Genomic DNA, 23,968 nt, shown 5'->3' with positions numbered 1-23,968 from the left:
CTTACAAAGGCAGGTACATTCTTGAGTTCAAACTCAGCCTGGGACAGAGCTAGTGTAGGCCTGGTTGGAATGGCAACTTCAGGACGGAGTCCCGCCCAACCATCTTATTGTCTGTGCTTGGGCTTTTGATTTATAAGAGATGAGCTATCAGGAGAGTTTTTAGAATAGCAAGAGAAAGCTATCTCAAGCAGAGCAGAACACAGAGAGCAGTCTGAAAACCCATCTCAAGCAGAACACACACAGAGAGCAATCTGTAAAGCTTTCTCAATTAAAACATAGGTCATCTGCTTGGACCCATGATTTGACTTCAAATTATTTGTTTTAGTGCTCCCAGACACCCCTTCTCTCAGAACCCCTCTCCAAGCCGAGGCTGGTCCTTGACACAGCCTCATCCCTGAGACACAATGGTAAAGATTGGAGTGAATGGATTTGGTCATATTGGGGACCTGGTTACCAGAGCTGCTACATCATCTAACAAAGTGGAGATCATTACCATCAATGACCTCTTCATTGTACATGGTCTACATTTCCCAGTATGACTCTACCCATGGCAAGTCTAAAAACACAGTGAAGACTGAGAATGGGAAGCCCATGATCTTCCAGGAATGAGATCCCACTACCATCAAATGGGATAATGCTAGTACTATGTTGTGGCATCTACTGGCATCTTTACCACCATAGAAAAGGCTGGGGCCTACACTTGAAGGGTCAAGCCATCATCTCTGCCCCCTCTGCCGATGTCCTCATGTTTGTGATGGGTGGGAACTATGAGAAGTATGGCCACTCACTCAAAATTTTCAGCAATGCTTCCTGCAAGACTAACTGTTTAGCCCCCCGCCCCTGCACACTCCACCCCATTGCCCAACCAAGATCATCCATGACAACTTTGGCATCGTGGAAGGACTCATGACCACAATCCATACCACCACTGTCACTCAGAAGACTGTGGATGGCCCCTCTGGAAAACTGTGGTGTGATGGCCATGGGGCAGCCCAAAACATCATCCCTGAATCCACTGATGCTGCCAAGATTGTGGGCAAGGTCATCCCAGAGATGAATGGGAAGCTCACTGGCATTCCTATCCCCAGTGTGTCCTCATGGATCTGACATCCTGCCTGGAGAAATCAGTCAAGTATAAGGACATCAAGAAAGTGGTGAAGCAGGCATCTGAGGGCCCACTAAAGGGTATCCTGGGCTACACTGTGGACCAGGTTGTCTCCTGTAACTTCAACAGCAACTCCCACTCTTCGACCTTTGATGCTGGGGTTGGCATTGCTCCCAGTGACAACTTTGTAACGTTCATTTCCTGGTATGACAATGAATATAGCTACAACAACAGAGTGGTGGACCTCATGACCTACTTGGCCTACATGGCTTCAAAGGAATAAGAAGCCCTGGAAACAAGAGCAAGAGAGAGGCCCTCAGCTGCTGAGGAGTCCCTGTCCCAAATGGACTACCCACTCCAGCAAGGACACAAGAGCAAGAGAGAGGCACTTGGCTGCTGAGGAGTCCCTGTCCCAACTCAGCCCCCAATACTGAGCATCTCCCTCACAGTTTGCATCCCAGACCCCCACAATAACAGGAGGGGCCTAGGGAGGCCTACTATCTTGAAAACCATCAATAAAGCTCTCTGCACTCCCCCCCAAAATTAAAAATAAATAGATAGATAGATAGATAGATAGATAGATAGATAGATAGATAGATAGATAGATAGGAAAATGAAGTTACTCATTTAAAAATAATTTTACTTATTATCACTTTGTGTGTGTAAACATGATATACATGTGGGACTGTGGGTACATGCCATGGCATGTGTGAAGGTCAGAACGTAACTCTCAGGAGTCAGTTCTTCCTATCTACTGTGGGTTCCAGGAACTGAACTCACATCACCAGGCCTGCACAGCAAGCCACTTTAGCTGCGAGCCATCTCCTGGGCCTCTGTAACATTCGTTGAAAGTTAATGCTATGTCTAAATCTTCCTGAATATGAGGTATTTCAAATTTTAAAACTTATTTTTAAAAGTGAAGCTTTAAAAACATATACAACCTATAATCATGAAAAAAATTACTTAATAGACCATAAGTGACAATGTTTCAGTCTTAACTTCAACTGAAATAAAACCAAAGTATCATCAAAGAGAAAGCTTGCTGCTGATCGGTGCTCATTCCATAAGAGTGAGCCATTACAAAGGAGTTTGGAGCTAATTAATGTCTAGCAATAGTAAATAAGTAATGATCACTCTGGGTGATCAAGGCTCTAATCTCCCTGAATTTGACTGTTGAAAGATGCACATGAACCTCTTCTACAGACCCATCTGCCAATGCTGCCTTCCTAGGACAGGTGCTGCCACACACGCCCTGTAACACTCAGTCAGCTCACACTTACATCCACACTTACAGCTCTCACCTACACACCGAAGAAGTGTAGGCTGTCACTAGTGAAAGACTCATCAGCACCAAGGTTATCGGCATCCTATCCAGGACATGCAGTTCATTTAGGAAATACCCAGGTAGTGCCTATGCACTACCACACCATACAGGAAACTGTCAACAAGCCTTGTAACTTGGAAGCAGACCTCAGAGAGCCTTCCATGAGATATAACCCACCAAAGTCAGAGACCGTTCTAATCAGTTTAGGGCTACAAAATTTGTCACACCAAAGTAAAATATGCCTGCCCAGGCATGTGCACTCATGGGCACATCTCCACACAGACATTCACATAATCAAAAAATAAGGCTAAAATTTTAATGTAGCATTTGGTAAACCACAATGCCTTATAGGTATTAGATCTTGAGAGGGGAGAACCAGCACTGTGTGAATTCTATGTCTGTGAGCTAACCAGGATGTTTTATAAGTTGCATGCTTATTTGGATTTTAAGAATATAGAAAGAAGAGCTGAAGTGAGGGCTGTGCTCTTACAGAGGACCCAGGCTCAGTTCTCAGCCCCACATGGCTCACAACCATCCGTAACTCCAATTCTCGAGTATATAATAACTTTTTCTGATCTCCAAGGGCACCAGACATACACATGGTACACGTACATATAAGCAGGCAATATGCTCATATACATTAAATAAATAAAAATGATAAAAGAATATAAAAGAAAAGCAAGGAAATAATCCAAAATTTAAATAAAGCTTGAGTCACAAATATTATAAGATGTCTTATAACATAAGTAACTAGAATCATTCTAGAAAATAATTTTTTATATAATCGTCTGGGAAAGATAGCATGTAGTCATTGAAGGAGCTACTTACAAATCTTAACTCTAAAAGAAACCAATAATCCTCGTGTACCAGCTGAACAGAACTATAAACATCTCAAATTTGAGTCTTAAGTATGCACTAGTGGGTGGCCGAGATGGCGTGTGCCATGTAAAAGCACTTGCCACCAAGACCGGCCGCCTGAGTTTAATCACCAAGACCCACATGGTAGAAGGGGATAACTGACTCCCAAGAGCTGTCCTATTATACATACACACACTCTCTCTCTCTCTCTCTCTCTCTCTCTCTCTCTCTCTCTCTCTCTCACACACACACACACACACACACACACACACACACACTGTAGTAGTAGTAGTAGTAATAATAATAATAATAATAATAATAATAATAATGATAGAAGAAGAAGTATTCACTATTACACAAAATGTTTACCCTGAAATTGCTAAATAGGGGAAATCATTCCTTTCACGTATCCCATTAGTAGGAGGCAAAGGTCATAAAGGAGAGTTCTTACTTTTATTTGGCTGAGTTTTCTTTCACAACTTCATTTACACATAGAATGTTCATTAGTCATAGCCCCCTTCTTTTTTTAATCCCCTTCCCCCACCCATCAAATTGCTTCCTCTCCCCAAGTCCTTACTTTCAACTCTTGACTTCTGAATGACCCATTAACTTTAACTAGGGTTTTCGATATAGGAATGGGTGGAGGATTCCTACTTGTTCAAGAGCAATTACAGAATACTTGCAGTTAATAAATGCAGACAAAATAGAAGAAGACAAACTGTCATCTTCATCAGGTGTGCAGGAACTAGATAGTAAACTGATAGATGCCTCGATGTCACAAAAGGAGGACACAGAGGGATGTGTCTGCATCGCTTTACCCATAGAAGCAACTGTTATCTTTCCTAGTGAACGACACACTAGCACATTTCCTAGTAGGAAGTACTAGGTACCATCTACAAACAGTCCTCACAAAAACATTAGCCGAATATAACTTAAGGCCATATAGTTAACTAACTTCCCCTTCCTAAGAAATATAAGAAACAGAAAACTAGGTCAAAGCTACTTTGCAGAAATAATCACCTTCTATAAGGCTGTTCTTTTTTTAAAGATAGTGTTTTGAAAAGAATCTAAAGAAATATAACAACCCAGTAGCCAGCCTTCATTGTGTCTTGATTTTAAAAAACAGACCTGTTTCTTGGGTTGACCAGATAGCTTTGTGGGTAAAAGTAGCCTTCACCAAGCTTGACAACCTGAGTTCAATCTCTGGGCCCCGCATGGTGGACAGACAGGAAACACTAACTGCTGAACGTTGCCTTCTGACCTATACACAAATGCTATGGGACTGTGTGACCCTCTTCACACATGAACACAAAATAAATATATAAAATAGAAAACATATCGTTTAAAAGGTATTTTTAAGTAGCTGTTGTAAAAAGATATTTGGGGAAATCTGGAACATCTGGGAAATATACATACGGCTATATATTTTGTTATGAAGACAGGGGTGTTAATTTTTAAGACAACCTTTTGTTTTCAAGATTAAATAGCTTGATTTAATTTCCAAAAAGACATAGGGAGAAGGGGCTGAAGAGATGGCTCAAAGGTTAAGAGTACTTACTCTTGCTGAAGACCAGTATTCAGTATCCAACACACACATACAGCCCACAACCATCTGTAACTCAAGTTCCAGGTAATCCAGAAGATACCCTCTTCTGGCCTCCAGTGGTACCAAGCATACAGGCAGTCCATATACATATGTGAGGGCAAAACACTCATATGTATAAAATAAATAATTTTAAGAGACATAAGGAGTGAGAAATGGAGACCCAGTGGGTTTCAGAGGGACAGGGATGTGCAAGTCACTGCACAGCTCCCCCAACCTGTGTCCTCAGGTAGGGCACGTACTCCTCATGCTCACCTTCCTTTGTCCCTGTGTCCAAATTTTCTATTATAAAACATTGAAAACAACATATATAAAAAAAGATTTAACCAAATACACCCAATATTGATAATAATGTCGCCATAATTATAAGAAATTTATCTCTTGATATAAAAAACAATATTCTATCTCAAAATAATATTCCTTGTGGCAGACAAACTACTCTCATTTCAACTTGTTTATTCTGAGGGCTTTAATGAAGTTATATTTTTGACAGCTCATACCTTTCCTACTAATCAGAAAATGAACAACGTCAGTATAAAAGAAAATTTTACAATAAATTCCTGAATGCTAAGTCTATAGAGACATTATGCTTATCAGAAGTCTAAGTTAAGTCAACACACAAGCTCATGTTTAATTCAAACAATTGAAAAGTATACATAATGAAGAAATACCAAGGAGAGCAAATAGTATTTATTACTGGAAGCCATCGAAAACATGGAACCTTCATATGTGTTGCATGTAGGCCCCAGCAAAGGAGCCATCCAAATTTTAAAAAGTGAAGAAGCCAGAGGAGCTGGAAGTGGCTGAGTGGAGGAAATGCTTGAGGATCCCCAACACACATGTGAAAGTTGAGCATAAAGGCTCAAGTCTGTAACTCTAGAGCCAGTGGGGCTCACACAGGCAGACCCTGGGGGCTGCTGGCCAGACAGCCGGGGCCGAATGGCAACAGTCAGGTGAGCCAATACGTGTACTCCCTATACAGATTCATACAACACACACACACACACACACACACACACACACACACACACACAACACACAAGTGAAGATTGCAAAAAGAAATGGCTTAAGCTTGTTCATTTAGAGGTAGTATAACACGGGCTGCTGTTGTTTGGGTTTGGACTATTTAATATATTAATAATTCGCAGTAGAAAGTCCAGGGTATGTTAATTCACATTTTAAGCAATATCTTGGCACAGCAGTGGGGTTGTTACAAAGACAGGCTAACCCAGACACAAACTGTGCACGTGGTAAGCTTATAACCATGACTTCTTTTTTTAAAACTCCTACCCCTGGAGAAATTCCTCCTTGCACGGTTTGTCAATAATAGAGAAGTCTGGAAAGCAACCGATGACAAGGAGCAGCAGCCGAGGAGAGAGGCAGGGAGACTGCGGTGATAAGGGAAGCAAATGTCAGGTGTGTTACTGATGATGGATGTGACAAGCGGGTCAGCTGATTCAGACGAGGTACTGAAGCAAAGACAACCCTCCCTCCCTGCCTGCTGAGACCTATGGAGCACACGAAAACGCTGTTAGTGGATCGAGTGTCTTCAGAGCGTCGTTTAGTATACGTGCATTCATGTGGTGTGCACACACATGTGCACGAACACACATACACTCTGAGAGAGAGCAAGAAACTGAATACACATCCAGAACCTGCTGAGGTGACAGAGCCAAGAGACAAAGTTATACAAATATGTAAAAGGTATTTATTAGTGCCAGGGAGAAAGGGGGAAGCCTGTAGCCCAGAGCTAAGGATAATGGGATTACGACTTGACTGTACATGTACTACATGACTTAATAGTCATACTGCTCCCATCCTAGTGACAAATGCAGGCTAATACTCTTTTCCAATTGACGGGGAGTCATTTAAGCTACTTAAATGCCTCAGGTTACAGAATAGAACATCAGTGCCCAATGTCCCTGCAGGGAAGAGAGACTCACCAGAGCCTGTGAGATGTTTCTGCATATAGGAGTGCCCTTCACCATGTCCCCACAGGTGCCACCATCCTTCCTGCACCGTCATACACAATGAGCTGGTCTTTCAATGCTTCACCCGATCACTGCTCCCTGCATAGCTCTAAGCGTGCTTCCTTCCACCAGCTTAGATACCTGTATCCCTGGACTTTTAAGATCATGGTGCCTACTATATGAATTCCCAGATGGCTGTGCTCAGGCTCTGGGTCCCTCTCCCCAGATATAAACAAAATGTAAAGGCTACCTTTCCACTTCCACTAAGTGATATTTTCTGATTATAAGCACGAAGGTGGGGTCCCCTGTGGAGCAACAATCATTTACTCTCTATACTTTACACTGCCCCCCACCATTCTACCTAACATTCCGCCCAGCAAAGACTCCTGTCTTACCAGCTGCCTTGTCTTTGGAAGCAGCTCTGCTCAAATCTCTATCTCCCACATACAGCAGGCGCCTTAACTCTTGACCTCCTCCTCCCATCTAGAAAAGAAAGATTTATTCCTCTCCTCTCTACGCCTCTCAGAATTCTAACCATTTGTTCTTCTTTAATTACTCAGAGCCACTTTAAAATGCACACTTGGGTTGATAAACCAAAAACAACACCATTACCATTTGATAAGGACATAGGGAACAGATAGACATGTAGATAAAATTACAAAAAATGACTAGAGCCATCGATAAGGGTGACCTGTTCCTTAAGTGCAAGACCCTGATTTCATCTCCAGCATGGAAGAAAAACAAAACAAAACAAAACAAAAATCTAGGAAGTATATTCATTCATTTTCCAATGCTATTTACTTTTAATGGATTGTATTAGATTGGGAGTTCAGGGTTGAGATGTACAAAATAATGTGCTCATGATGTGCTCCTTTTTTCATATTTTATTTTTTATTAGATATATTTCTTACTTACATCTCAAATGTTATTCCCTTTCCCAGTTTCCTGTCCATAAGCCCCCATCCCCTCACCCTCACGCATATGGGCATTCAAACCCTAATAAACAAACTTAGTTCAACCTGACTAGAAAACTGTTTCACATTTTCAACTACCTTTGGTCTTATAGTCTTCTAAATTTACATTTTTTAGCAATTATGCAATATGCCAAATGACTCTGCCACCAGTTGTTTGTTCCCTATTATTAAATATTGAATTTTTGTCCCTAAAATTTATTAGTATAAATGACACAGTACATTATCTCATAAAGCTAGGCTATATCTTTGATTTTTTTTTTCAGGCAAATTCTTAGATGACCCCAGCGAGGTGGCACAAGCTTGTAATACTGCCATTCAAGAGGTGGCTACAGAAGGATCAAGAGTTCAAGGCCAGCATCAGCAAGTGTGGGGGCATCCTGGCCTCCATAAAAAGACCCTGTCTCAAAACAAACGATTAATTAATATTGTCGATTGTACTAGGTCAGGGCATAGAGGCGTGCGTCTTAAGATTCCACTTTTAACCAAGACTAGGTAGAGCTTCTTACAAGACTAGGAGGCAAGCTCTCAGAGCGTGTTCACCGGCTTTGATCAATGCTACCCAGGCACCTGTCCCTGGCATATAGAGCACCCTTAATAAATATTTGCAGGGTGAATGATTGAATAACATGAATACATTCAAATCTCCATACCTGCCCTTATAAACTTCTGGGAAGACCTCGCCCCCTCATGAGGGAAGGCTGAAAGCTCCTTAGTACTTGTCAAAGATCTACTGAGCACGAAAATAAAATCTGGGCAGGCACACCCAGTCATTCTGCACTGAGTTTCAGGAGACAGAAGAGTTGCTACAGCGTCTGGTGATCATGACCCTTGAGATGACCGCTCCAATCTCTTCTCATTGTCCAGCCTCTATAGTAGGTTCAATGCAAGGCCAATAACGCCCTTAGAGATGCTTTGTGCAGAAATTCACATGTTATACAGAAAACCACAGTAACCAAGACGGAGCGGGATTAACTAACAATAGACAGAAATCAAGGAAACGGAACGGAGACTCCAGAAATAGACACAAACACATATGGCCCACTGATTTTTTTTTTTTCATCAGAGGTGCCAGGATGATTAAATATGGAAAGAGTGACCTTTACAAGTGGTGCTGAAAGATTGAATATCCATATGGAAAATAAAAATGAACTTCCGCCCTATGTCACACCTACATATATGTATTTTTATGCACTGTGTGCCAAAATGAACATCACATGGGTTAGAATCCTAAGTATAAAGCTGAAACTGCAACCTGACCTACGGTTAGAAAAAGATTTTTGGATTTAACCTTCTAATTCGATTCTTTGGGAATTTCACATCGCACACCCCAATCCCACTCATCTCCCCGTCCCCTCATACCCACCTTCTGCCCTTGCAACCTCCCCCGACAAAAGAAAAGAAAATAACAACCACAACAAAAATCTCGTTGTGGGAGCTATAGTGTGTCGGTGTTTTCCCCAGCACACCCTTTTGTCCACACATATTTACGTGCAAATGTGCATTGTGATAAGCATTGATCTGGTTTGAGGCCACTGATTTCCACTACACAGTGAGGGATCCTCACGGGGTGGAATCTTCTCAGATATCCTGTTGTTGCCCTGGGTCATGGAGATGCTGCAGCTTTGATCTGTAGGACCAGCACCTTCACTCTCTCCAGCAGTTCATCGATGGGGTAGATGTTGGGGTGAGCCAACTCAAAGCCCTGGGTCTGGGCTTGGGTGGTATCTGAGCAGATCAGCCTGGGAGCTCTCCCATACCCACACCACAAGGGCGAACTCTCCAATGCTACAGCCCGTGAAGGGGAAGAACCAGCTCTGCAGCTCTCACACCCACGCAGACCAGCTCCCCACCTGCCTCAGGTGGCAAGGGGCAAGGTGGGGAGGGCATCTCTCACTCATCCATGCCACCACATGACAGACAATTGGCAGAGCCAGCTCTCCCAGGTGCACACCCTAAGAGACTGCAACCAGGGCTAGTTCTACTGTGCTTCCTGGGTGAAGTGCAGGCCCCATGCTCCGAAATACTATATTTGTCAAGGGGTGGGCTGGCTCTCTTGTTCTCATACCTTCAGAGCCAGCTCTCCCATGATACTCAGGGAAGGGGCGGGGTCAATTCTGCTCAACCTTCAGACATCAACATGGCTCCAGGTAGCAACTCAGACCGGGGACATCTGTCTGACCATTGGGGGTAAGAGACCTAGACATGACCATCAGTGGTAATACAGACCAGGACCTCACTATGGCCTTAGGTGGCATCGCCAGCTACTCACGTCAGACCATTCTTCACTACCCTGGAGTCCCTAGTTCCTCCTCTCTTCATTGTGCCCATTTACTCGCTCATCTTAGCAGTGCCTGGGGTCTCTAGGTGTCTTGGCTTGTCTCAGAAGTGTTATGCCCCATGGGTGCCATGTGGCACCAGGCAGGGGTCATCTGGAGCAGGGTCTGCCCACCCTAGTCTGTGTGGCACTGGGCAGGGGTTGTCTCAGGCATGGTCTGTCCCCACACGCCCCTTTCCTGGACTGAACGGCATCAGACAGGGGTCATCTTGAGCGTGGTCTCAAAAAAAAAGATTTTTAATAGAACATAATTTTATAAAAAAGATTAAAGTTATATCTTTTGTAAAAAAAATCATTGCTGGGAACGGGCGAAAGTAAGGCGTCAACTCAAAAAAAATGTGCAAAATATTTGTGTCTGATAAGGAGCTATGTCTAGATAAACATAACTTATAAAAGTAACAAGATGAACAATCTAATTCTCAAAATGACCAAAAGACACAAATAGAAATTATACAGGGTAAAATGCCTGCAAAGACCTTCAACTTACTCCTGAGTTGTTACATCGTGAACTATTACTGCACAAGCCCTAGAAGGACCCCAGTTACACACTGGTAGGTTCTGGGACAGTACTGGAAAAACTACATCGTTCATAGTTTCCTAGTAAGGAATCAAATCTGTTCATCCAATATGGAAAACAAATTGCCAGTTCTCTAGAGTACTAAATGTGTTCATCAGATGGTATAGCATCTCGACTCCCTCTTGTTATTTATTCAAAAGAAATAAAAAAAAAAAAATTGATAGGAAGATTTATTCTTAAATGTAGAGAATATTCATTCATAATAGCCCTGAACTGTAAGCAACCCAAGTATTCACCAACTACAGTCAGGGGGTCAATGTTATCGTGTACAAAGGAACAGCAGCATTAAAGGCACGGAGAAGAGGCTAGCCTAAAGGCTCCGTGCACAGGGAATTCTAGAAAAGTACATTGCAATAGGAAGCACAGTGCTCTAAGCAGAGTATCAGTGGGACATGTGTGTGTGTGTGTGTGTGTGTGTGTGTGTGTGTGTGTCTGTGTCTGTGTGTGTGTGTGTGTGTGTAGTAGCTTTTTATATAATTACATTTTTTCAAAAGCCATTGAATTGAATGGTGTGGGCTGGAGCCTTAAGACTGACTGCGGGGTTGGGGCTCGAGCCCCTGGGTTCGTCCCAGCTCGGAAAAATAACCAAAAAAAAAAAAAAAAAAAAAAAAAGAATAGGTGAGCTTTATAACATGCAATTTATACCTCAATACAGTTTGAACTTACCTTGACAACATTGGTTTCTTTCGCTTTTAAAAATGGGAGCCAAAAGGATAGCTGGATGCTGATATTTTTAGGTAGATGGGGAAGGGGTGCAGGGGGAGCCTTTGTAAAGATGCAGGAGACATTGAGAGCAATTCCTCCCAGTGAAGAAGTGCTATTCTCCAGCGATTACTGCTCACATTGATCTTATTTAATGCCGATACGAAGAGGCCAATGCGTAGAAAGTTGTAGGTGAGCCTTAAAGCTCTCTCGACACTGTGGGACAAGTGAATGACACAGTGTAAAGCGAATGGCTTACACTGAATGGTTTACACTGTGTGACTAAGCATAGCCAGTGCGTTCTCAGAAAGGCAGTTAATACTCATATCAGCAATAGTATTGGGGCCAAGTTATTATCTTAGGATACTTAAATCTCTAAAATTATCGACAGCTACTTGAGACATGATTATGTTTTATGACTAAAATTTTATAAATAAATATAGTACTGAGAGATGAAGCAGCGTTGTATCTGAAGTTTGTTTTAAAACTGTGCATGGAGCAGGAGGGAGAAAAGCTGGGTCAGGACCACAGCACAGCTAGACATGTATTGATGAGGCGGATGCTGGGTGATTGAGTACTAACTTCTTTATTTTGCATATTCAAACATTTCTACAATTACAACGACTCTCGGTTGTCTCTTTAAGTCTCATGAGGCAAACTTGCTGTTTAAGGGTGACCTGGAGCCATCTTAAACTCAGCTGCACAATCCACATGGTGGTGAGCGGGTCTTGAAGATGTTTCCTGAGGTTTAGCGTAAGGGTGGGTGTGTTCCCCAACCTTGCTCATCCACTCCACACCCAGGGCTTCTCTGGAGGACTTGATCTCAGTGGGCGGACAGTTCAGCAGATATCACTGAGCAGAGGTGAGGTGCAAAGTCAGATGGATGCAGTTTTGTGGCTGTAAATTAATTTGACTCCCTGCTACTTGAGCTAGAAAACTGGGCAGACACCATGTTGAACAGCTACAAAGGAATGGCTAGGTAGAATGTCATGTCAGGATCCCTGATGACCTGAAGTTCTTTAGGGGAGACTGATCTAAAGCCAGTAGGCAGGCAGAATCACCACACAGACTTCACCAAGACGGTGAATTACAAGCCCAAGGGAAACTAGGATCAGAACAAACATAGAACACAAAATTACTTGATCCCACATATTAATTGCCAATCCTCAAAATGTACTTAGAAATTGTTTTGTAGTAATGTATAGTAATTTATTATAAAGTCTATAAAAATAAGAGACAAAATGAGAATATGGAGGTGTGGAACAACTAATTTGTAGAGGTATAAATATGGGCTTTTCCAATAAATCTTAGTATTTTAAAATTAGAGGATACCAGTTTTAACTCCAAGGAGAGGAAATGTCACATCATAAGGATGCCTTAGCTAAAAGGGGGAAGGTGTTCATACAGAGTCTGAATGACAAATAATAAAATGCAATTAAAGTGAAGTAAGGTAATTCAGGGAAAAATTCTAAACATTTTGAGGCTGCTACCACGGAAGTCGCTGAAGCTTTTGCAATGTTACTATGGTGGCTGAGTCCTGAAAATCACCTGATGGAATTAACACCCGGGTTTCCGCCAGAACGGCTATTGGTGTTTGCAAAGGCAAGGGGTTCCTCTTCCTGGAGTCAGACATGAGATATACTTTTACCAGAAGAAGCCAAAGAAGCACTGTGGCACCCCAGGGCACATCTCTGACACCGCTTCTCTGGCTGTCTCCAGCTGGGTAGCCAGCTATTCCAGAACACGGCGGCTTGCACTGATGTCCACTGTGCTGTAGAGTGTACATCAACCAGACCATGTACCACCCGACAGGTGACGAGGCTGGCTAAGAGGGTCCGAGGTGGCCTTGCAGGCACCAGTATCTTGGTGGAGATTGAAAAGTCTGTGTTCAGAGACACATCTGTCCTTTAGTATGTCTCTCATCTCTGCATGTTTTCTCCAGGGACTCCCTGTCTGCTGGCTGACTGGTTTTCTGTGTTTTTGATTATTTAAATTAATTTTAAACTTAAATATATTTTGATCATATTATCCTCCTAAGTCCTTGCAGATACCCTTTCCCCCGTCACCCCTCCAACTTTAAGATCTCTCTAAAAAAACAAATACAATAACACAACAAGAAAACAAAATAAAACCATACCCAAAACAATAGAAAGAGAAAAAGAAAACTGTAACCAAATAAAAAAGCATACACACACACACACACACACACACACACACACACACACACACATGTTATGTAAGGTTATATTCAGCAATGGGGCCTAGCTGTCAGATTGTGGACAACAACCTGTAGTCTTGGCAACAGTATGAATTGTTTGGGGGTTCCTGTAGAGCCCCTTTGGTCAACAACTCAATTAAATGTAACCCAGTCCTGGTACTGAAAGCTTCCTTTGATGACAAAAGATGGCCATTTGGAACTCTGTCTCCCCCATTATTTGGTGATATTTAGGTCACCTCCATATATGTATATATCTGGCAGGTATAAAATTCTCTCCCACAAACCCCTCTTAGCTCTGCCTCCTCATTTGATCCTCCCATCCCATGCTGCCCATCCATCTATAACTATTTTATTTCTCTTTCCTAATGAAATCTATCTATTCTCTCTAGCCCGTTACTTTACACCTACCCTCTGTGGTTCAATGGATTGTAGCTTGGTTATCATTGACTTCACAGCTAATATCCATATACAAGAAAATACATACCATGTTTGTCTTTCTGTCTGTCACTCGGGATGATTATTTTTTTAGTTCCATTCGCTTGCCTACAAATTTCATGGTCATTTTTTTTAACATGTTATAAATGTACCATGTTTTCTTTATCCATTCTTCTGAAGAGGGACCTCTAGGTTGTTTTCAATTTCTGGCTATTAGGAATAAAACAGCTAGCCAGGCAGTAGTGGCATATACCTTTCATCTCAGTATTTGGGAGGTAGAGGCAGGCAGATCTCTGTGAGTTCAAGGACAGCCTGATCTACAGAGCCAGTTCTAGGATAGTCAGGGCTACACAAAGAAACCCTGTCTTGGGAGGTTGGGGGGAGGGAGTGGAGACAGACATAGAGCAGCAATTAACACAGTTGTCTCTGTGGTAGGATGAAGCATCCTTTGGGTATATGGTATAGGTGGACCTTGAGGTAGATCGGCTCCCATCTCCCTGAAGCACTGCATTGATTTCCGAAGGAGCTGTGCATGCACTCCCACAGGACTGGATGAGCACTCCCCTTCCTCCACATCCTCACCAGCCTGAGCTGCCACTTGTCTCGTTGATCTCAGCATGCTGTTGGGTGTAGAGTAGGTTTGGTTTGCTTTTCCCTGATGGCTAAGAATGTTGAACATTTATTGAAGTGTTTCCCAGTCTTCTGAGTTTCCTCTATTGAGAATTCTCTGTTTAGACCTGTACCTCATTTTTAAATTGGGTTATTTGTTTTCTTGATATCTAGTTTCTTGAGTTCCTTATATAGTTTGGATATAAGATCTCTAGAACAGCTAAAATCAATCCTGAGTAGTAGTAGTGGTAGTAGTAGTAGTAGCAGCAACAGCAGCAGCAGCAACAGTAGTAGTAGTAGTAATAGTAGCAGTAGTAGTAGTAGTAGTAGGAGATAGTAGCAACAGTATTAGTAGGTAGCATAGTAACAGCAGTAGTAGTAGTAACGTCCAATGCAGAGTAGTAGTAGCAATAGTATTAGCAACAGTAGTAGTAGTAGCATCAACAGTAGCAGTAGTAGTAGCAATAGTAGTAGCAACAGTAGTAGTAGTAGTAGCAACAGCAGCATAATAGCAGTAGTAGTAGTAGTAGTAGTAGCAAGCAGCAACAGTACAGTAGTAGTAGTTAGTAGTAGTAGTAGTAGTAGTAGTAGTAGTAGTATGCTGAGGTATCACCACCACAGATTTCAGTTTGTACTACTAAGCTATAGTAGTTAAAAATGGCATCCTGATCAATGGAATCAAATTGAAGACCCAGACATAAATCCACACTGCTATGGACACTTGATTTTTTTTTTTACAAAGAGGCCAGAAATGCACACAGGAAAAAAGACAGCATCTTCAATAAATAGAACTGGTCAAATCGGATGGCTACATGTAGAAGAATCCACATAGATCTATACTTTTCACCCTGCACAAAACTCAACTCCAAATGGATCAAAACCATACATAAAACTAGACACACTGAACCTGACCAGAGAAGAAGTGGGAAATAGCCTTGAATTAATTGGCACATGAGACAACTTTCAGAAGCGAACATCATGAAACCCCATAAACTGAGAAGCTTCTGCATGGCAAAGGACACCATTCTGACAAAGTAGCAGCCTACAGAATGGAGAAAGATTTTTATCAACTGTGCATCTGCTAGAAGTCTGATGGCTGACTTACAATCAGAAGACCAAGTATTTTATTAAAAACAAACTGATTTGCTTTTATTTTTATTTGTGTGTTTTGTCTGCCTACTGTATGTGTGCCTGGTGCCTGAGGAAATCTGAAGACACCAGTCCCCTAGGACTGAAACTAAGGATGATTGTAAGCCTCCAAGTGGATTCTAGGACCAAGGCCTGTGCCCTCTGCAAAGACAGCAAGTGGTCTTAACTGCTGAGTCATCTTTCCAGCTGTCCAGTCTCTTGAAGACTCAGCTCAGAATAGGCACTGTGTCATGCATTCTACGGACCAGGTTGGTTCAGTTACAAGGAAATGAGAAATGAATCTCTCAAAGGGACAAGTATAACCAGGATGGTGGAGCTCACCTTTAATCCTAGCACTCAGGAGGCAGAGGAGGCTCTGTGAACTCTGTGAGTTCAGTCTGGTCTACATGGCTAGTTCTAGGACAGCCAGACCTACATAGTGAGACCTTTTCTCAAAAATAAATAAATAAATAAATAGATAGATAAATAAATAAATGTTATCAAAGGGAAAGATATTGGAGAATTTTTACTTACCTAAAAATCAAAATAAACAAACAAACAAAAGAACAAAACAAAACAAAAACCCTATCTGCCTTTAAAGAAAGTCAGAAGTAAGTTTCCTGGGATTAAATATTTATTGAATTAAAAAGATAAAGTTCTACATAGCCCAGTAAAACTGTTCACAACCAGACCAGCAGAATATTTCCAGGCACAAACAGAAGTAATGTGTTCCTCAGTTTGCTCATATGTGGGTAAGGGCTGCAAGACTCGGGTGCATCATAAAAAGTGCTTATGTTGAAATATTAAGCCCTGTGGTGATGAGTTGTGAATTTAGGGCTTTAGGAAAATGCTTAAGTTAGACAGTCAGAACCTTCATGAACAGGACTGGCCAAGAGAAGACACTGACAATAATTCTTATCAATCCTTCTCCTATATGAGTACACACACACACACACACACACACACAACACACACACACACACGCACACCAAACAAACAAACAAGTATCATCTGTAAACCAGAAAGCAGGCCCTCACCACACACCAGTGCACCTTAATCTTGGCCTCTGGAGTGCTACGAAGTCTTTGTTGTTTGTAAACTGACCAATCAGTATATGGTGTTGTTTGATAGCAGTGTGGATGAGTTAATATGGACCACTTTTAATGTTTAGAATTATTGATCATAAGAACTCCGTGAGCTGAAACTATTAAGCCAAGGTCAGATGCTATTACCTAGATTTGAACTCGGGTTCACTTTGGTCCCGACAACCTTAGTCACATTAGAAATGTGAAGAATAAATATGAATGGCCTCTCCTACATAGCAGAAGGAATGAAACGGTCAGCAGTGACAGCTAATTTGACCCCTGTGGGGCTAGGGAGAAGCTGTGCATGCTTGAGGACCTGAGTTCAGATCACCCAGCAACTGTAAATACAGCCGGGCATGACCACATACGCTTGTACCTCAGTGTTGGGTGTAGGGACAGAGGACAGCTCTGTCCTGGGGGCTGCATTGGCCATCCAGTCTAGCCAAGGTGGAAAGTACTACATCAAAGAGAGATTCTTTCTCAGAAAATAAGGTGGAGACGTGATTGAGGAAGATAAACAAAGCCAGCCTCTGACCTCCACACCCATCCAAGCAGGTCCGTGCACACCCTTACACCATACAGTGTGTAGTGGGACGGGATGAATGAATGAAAATGAGGACGTGTCCTCTCCTAAGTGGGTTTGAGGAGGCTTTGTTGTAGATATGAAGGAGAGTACATTCAGAGGCATCGGGAAGGGACCAAACTGAATTGGGCCATGAGAAGACAGGGGGTGGGAGGAGAAAGAGGAAGAGAAGGGAGAGGGGGGCACAGGGGAGGGGACTAGGAGCCAAGAGAGCATGTAGGGACCTAGAGAACCAAGACAGTGCATAGAAACCAAAAGAGCACATAGCCAAAACTGCTAGTCTATGTAGGATCAGAAGCTGGGAAAAGGAGGCAAAGCCCAACCCTGGACTAGGAAGGTTTAGGGAAGGGGCTGCTTGAGAGCTTCTGGGAGGAGCCACAGGTCCTGAGATGTCCTGGGTTTCTTTGGGACCTGACAACAGGGAGACAGTATACCCTGTGTGATCCAGATTTCCCATTACGAGGTAATTCGCTAGAGACAGTCATGATAGGGAATCAGGCACTTACTACACCCACCGTTACTAACACAAAAGAAACTAAGACCAACATACACGTCCGTCATAGCAGCATAGCAGCAAAGTGGGAGCGTCACACGTTGGCACAGTATTCAACAATGGACACGAAAGATCCCAACACATATGCAGCGATCAAGACGGATCTCGGGACTACAAAGGCGTTAAACACGAATAAATACAGTCTAAGTCTGTCTCCATAATATAAAATGATGTGTTTGATTAAAATGCACCAGGAAAAATGCACCAGGATAAACTATGAGGACAGTAGCATGGTATCCATTTATCCTGAAAGTAAGGAATATGGGAGTGGAGTTGAGTGGAATATTAGCCGGGATCCAGAATATATCAGAGCTTGGTTTCTTGACTCGGGTGGTATATTGGTGAATGTTCATGTTATGACCAACTGCCTGACAAGAAATAACGGAGACTTTACCTTGGCTGCTGGTTTGAGAGAACAGTAGCCAGTCAGGGTAGAGAAGACGTTCAGGAAGGTCAGGAAGGGCAAGCCTCAGCTCGCAGTGTGTCCACCATCAGAAGGCAGAGAGAGATGCATGCTGGTGCTCACTTGCTTTGTCCTCTGTCCCTTTTTATTCAGTTTGGGAGCCAGCCCATGGGTGGTGCTACCCGCATACAGAATGAATCTACTCCCCTTAGGAAATACCCTCCTCCAGAAACACCTCAAAGTCACACTCAAGCATGTCTCCCGGGTGGCTCAAACTCCTGTGAGCTGGTGATCAAGATTAACCATTGTGGGTGGCAGTTCATCTTGCTGATTTTCTTCTAACTAAAAACGGGTCCTCCATATTGTTCTCCTCCTAAGTCTCAGCAATAGAATTTTGCACACCGTGTCTCTTGCCACCTGCTTCCCCATCACTCATCTCAATGTGACCAGCAAGGCAAACCGACTTGATTGAATATCTCCTCCCACATGGACCAGCTAACACTGAAAGCCCTCGGCAATTTGCTTTAATAGGCACTCAAAAACCTGTTACACAAAATGACAGGTTATCATTTTCCTATTGAATCTCCATAAAAGAATATTGTGGTTTTTAACTTATAAAGATGAAATACATTATCTCAAAAAAAAAGAAATGCATTATCTCATTTTCTTTTGCATTGCATAATCACCACCATGTGCCTCAGTGAGATATATTGCTTCAAAAGCAACAGATTCATCATACCTGTCGAGAAAGGACCGCCGCCAGTCTCCACTATGAACAACTGTCCATATTTGTCAAGTGCAAAGAACCACAAAACTATGATGCACCTGCTACAAGAAGATCGGTGTAATGGAAGGGAAAGAGAAACTTCATTGCCCCAGGAGAAAAGACATAATCACTACAAAAGTAACTAATGAGGGGTTGGAGAGATGACTCAGCAGGAAACCGCACAAGGCAGAAGAGAACTAACTTCTGCAAGCCATCCTCTTCCACGTGTGTGTCATGACATGTGTGCATGTGCAGGCACACAGGCACTGTTCATGCACATGCATACACAGATGCGAGTATGCACACACTCACACATCCAAATGCACACATGCACAGGCAAGAAAAATCAGCAAACAGACGTAATGTTGAGTGATAAATGATTATAGGCCGTGCATTCTGTTTTACTATAAAGATATGCTCGTAGCAAATAAACCTTAAAATGTCTCCCAAATTATTAAAGATTTCTATCTCCAAAAGCAGACAAATATAAGAACTAGAAAAAGTGCAAGTGATTTCTATTTTAATTCCTGCCTCTTGGCATGAAAGCAGAGAAGAAAGGTTTCTTAGGGAGCCTTTACCTTTCAACAGTACATTTGTGTCAAAGTAACTGGAGAAAAAGAATTCGAAATCACAATCCTTCTCCCTCCCATTATTTTAACATTATTTCACTACTATTACTTTAACAAGTAACATGCTAGATCAAAGCATAGTAAATTAAAATATATTCTCTGAAGAGTACATTTTCTCCGAGGTTGAAGTGAGATAGTAAGCCATGCACACAGTAAGAAAGGCTAAGCTTTCAGAATAAGTTGGAAGGAAATTATTTCCCTCTGGTCATGAAGCTTTTTTTTAACGATAGAGATGTCTCTAAGGTTTTGAAAACAAGATCTTGCTATGTTTCCTAGGCTGGTCTCAGATGCCTGAGGGGTTTTCTTGCCTCAGTTTCTCAGTTGATTTGGGTAACACACACATGTCACTCTGCCTGGTTTCTTTCTAATTTTGAAAGTAATCCACACCATGGTCATATAATCTCTTGTTACATCCCTTAAAATAATTGTCTTCAAAGTAAATAATGACACCAAGGTAATATGATGTGAACTTATCTTTTATTTAATAGGTTTCACACTCATCATTTGCATGTCATATTAAATGATATGCAAATACTAGATTAGCATGGTTTTCTTCTCAAAGGAGTACTTTTAGATTCTTTCCTAGCCAAAAAATAAATATAATATGAAATCACTTGAACCATTTGAGAGCTAAGCATCGAATCTCTAATCCTTACAATTCAATGTCGCTATTATCCCCACTTATGTGTGAGGACATCGAGTCTCAGAGAAGCTGAATTTTGATCAGCACTGCATCTCCAGAAAATGACCTGACAGGCATTTGAACCCTGACACTGGTTCTGCATTATTATGCACAACTGCCGATGACAATATAGCTCATGGGTTGGGTCAATGACTCTGTGGATAGATCACTTGTGGTACAAGCATGAGGAGCAGAGTTTGGATCTCAAGCACCCGTCTTAATGCTCGTGGCCATGTGGATTTCCTGGAATTCCAGTGCTTGGGGACAGTGGATCTTTGGGAACAAGCCGGCAAGCTAGACTAGGCACTGAACATGTTATCTACTTTCAATGAGGAGACTCTCCCTCTCAATGAATAATATGGAAAAGAACTGAAAAAAACTCATTCCTCTCCACACATACACACACACAGTACACATGCAATTGCACATACATGTATGCATGTATGTAAACATGTATAAACCTCCAGAATCCTATGCAAAAAAATAAGTATGTTATGTGTATAATATATATATACACATATACATATATATGGGAAATTATACGACTACCTACATTCTCTAATAGACAGCACATTGTAATTCAAAAGTTTGAAATCAGTGCTTTGAAAAACTCACTTATTTGTAGCAAGGAACAGCACTGTGACCTACAGAAAGTGCAGTCCTCACAACTGAAGAAAGGGAAAGAAGTTCCCAGCAGAGTGGCACACATCTGAAATCCAGCACTCAGAGACTGAAACAGAGACTACCCTGTTCCAGATACTTACTTGCAATTCTGTTTACAGATCTTTGGAAAACCCCAAGCTTTTCTGGATGCTGGATTTGCACAGCTCTGCTGAACCCTATTTTGATAGCAGCACTGAGCTGTGCAATAAATATTCTCACTTCATGTCTCTCTTACCTCAGAGCCCCACATCAATATGTGTGGTATTTGTTAATGACCCCTTCTAAGTGGCTCAAGGTTCCCTTCCCCTTACTTCTCTTCAAGACTAGCTGATGTGAGCAGAGACCAAAGTCAATACAACTGAGCCGTGAGATTATGGAGTGGAGTTTCCAAAGTCTCTTGTGTCGATATATCTTGCTGCCTTGAGTCCATTACCTTAGCCACACAGTAGGGGGACGGGGGACATTGTTTGCTTGTCTGTTTCCTTACCAGCTTGGACTTATGCACTAGGTTATGACTAAACCCTTTGAGGGAAGGGAAAGCTGTGTGTGCCGTTGTCCATGGTTCTGAAATACTAAGTGCGCTAAATTGATTCCGGCATAGTTTATTCACATTATCATGAGTCAGGAAAGAGAGGCGAAATGAACCCAGAATCAGGAATGGGATGGGATATAAACCTCAAAGGCCAATTGGTTTATATAATCTCCCTCAACAATGCTACCATTTATAGTCAAGGTGTTTAAACATAGGAACCCATAGGTGACATTTCAGATAGAAACCACAGTACCTTGGGTCATGACGTATGGCAGCCCCTGAAATTCTGAGGCAAAATTAATTTCATTCCCCTTAAGTGGCTTCTGCCATGTATTTTGTGGTGAGAAAGGTGACTAACACAGACGGGTGTCATAGTTAGCTTCAGGTGTCAACTTGACACAACCCAGAGTTGCCTAGGAACAAGAAACCGGAATTGAGGAATTGCCCAGATCTGCTTGTTCTGTAGCCATGCCTCTGAGGCATTTTCTTAATTATTATTTGATATAGAAGGGCTCAGCTCACTGTGTACACCACCACCTCTAGACCAGAGGTAACAAGCAAGCAAGCAACACTCCTGGTCTCTGCTTCAAGGTCCTCCCTTAAGTTCCTGCTTTAGCTCCCCTTGATGATGAACTATAACCTCTAAGCTAAAATACACCCTTTTCCCTCCAAGGTGCTTTTGACCACCACCGCAGAAAGAAAACTAGAACAGTCAAGAAGCTGAATTCTGACAGCCACACGTGCAGATGGGGCAGAGATGCTGCATCATTGGCAATAAGCTGTTTGCTAAACATGCAGGTTCCTGGATGCTGTGCCAAATATGCCAACCTCACAGTCTTTGGGGTAAGGCCAGGAGTGTGCATTTCTGTACTCAGTGACAGCAGAGAACCATCGTCCTACTGGGCATTTGCAACCACCTTCCAGCGCATCTCATTGCCCATACAGATACAACTTTCACCTCCATCAACTCTGTTCCTAACTTGCCAAGCTGAACAGCCTCTACCTCCATGTCAGGGCAGCATTCAGACCTGAGATGCAGAGTGAAGCATGGCCGCTAAGCTTCCACAACACCCCTCCCCTCTTCCTAGGATTCCTTTAGGACGTCTTTAAGGGTACTTGAGGCAGGTGAACTTTAAGTATTTGTATAACTTGCCTGAGTTTCAGTCCAAATTCCTATGCAAACTGCCCTCCTCCCTCCACCGTACCTCTGTTACAATTGTTTGGTCTTCTTTTCTGCCTCTCTTGGTTCTTGGTATTGACCTTAATCCCTGTCAGTGATAGCCCTTGTTCTCATAAGCTGGGCCACAGATGGATTGCCAACTCCAGAATCTCTCATCACAGTCAAGATATTAACCACATTAACCACTGACATTAACCACTGTCCTTTAACTTCTGAATTAAGCTCAGATAGAATGTATCTCCTGATACTGATGAGTGGCTAAGATACTACATAGGTGCATATACTCTTGATGCACCAAGATGCTGTAGCTGAACTACACTGAGTTTCACAACTTCTGGCCCGAGGTTCTACCCTCTCAAGTGATCACAGCACTCAAGTTCCAGTACACAACACCGGAGCCTGCATGGAGTCAACCAGAGCTTAAGTTACTTTTTTCTTTCTTTTTTTTTTTTTTTTCGGAGATGGGGACCAAACCCAGGGCCTTGCGCTTGCTCGGCAAGCGCTCTTCCGCTGAGCTAAATCCCCAACCCCTTAAGTTACTTTTAAATTAATAAATTCAGAAGTAAAATGAAATAACCATTTCTAGGACGGTAACCCAGTGTGAATGTGTACTTGTGTTTTCAGGTTCTGTGTCTCCCTTTATACCACCTCATTCATCTATATGCACGTATCCTGTACAAAACTCATGTAATACTTTAAGAGCCGTTTTCCATGCGTGCTCAGACTTGACAGACAGACGGTGTGTACTTTCACCCTAATGGTCCCATATACACCAGACATCACTCATACGGTTTCTTTCTGGTTGACTTTGGACTTGGCCATGGACGTGCTTTGGCTCTAAGACAGCAAATGTGAGGCAAATGAACGCCCACCAAGCTCTCGTTCACTGGAGCTCACTGTTGCGGTAAAAATGAAAAAGCAGCTGAACCAGTATGCTGAACCATGCATACCCTGGGCGGCCATGCTCTCTCGCTAGTCTGACTCCAGCAGGCCATTGGAACTAGCACTAATTTATCTCAGTGGCTCCACGCTGCCCTCATCTACTTTCTGACCT

The 23,968-nt window shown here is 42.4% G+C and overlaps 1 pseudogene; it reads left to right on the top strand.

Moving 5' to 3' along the window:
• The first annotated feature begins 404 nt into the window (after window positions 1-404).
• LOC116903050 lies at window positions 405-1,388 on the top strand (annotated as a pseudogene).
• Window positions 1,389-23,968: the final 22,580 nt, after the last annotated feature.

The sequence above is a fragment of the Rattus rattus genome, chromosome 6 (assembly GCF_011064425.1).
Source record: "Rattus rattus isolate New Zealand chromosome 6, Rrattus_CSIRO_v1, whole genome shotgun sequence".
NCBI lineage: Eukaryota > Metazoa > Chordata > Mammalia > Rodentia > Muridae > Rattus > Rattus rattus.
Note: the sequence above shows the minus strand (reverse complement) of the source record. Positions and strands in the feature narration are given on the sequence as shown.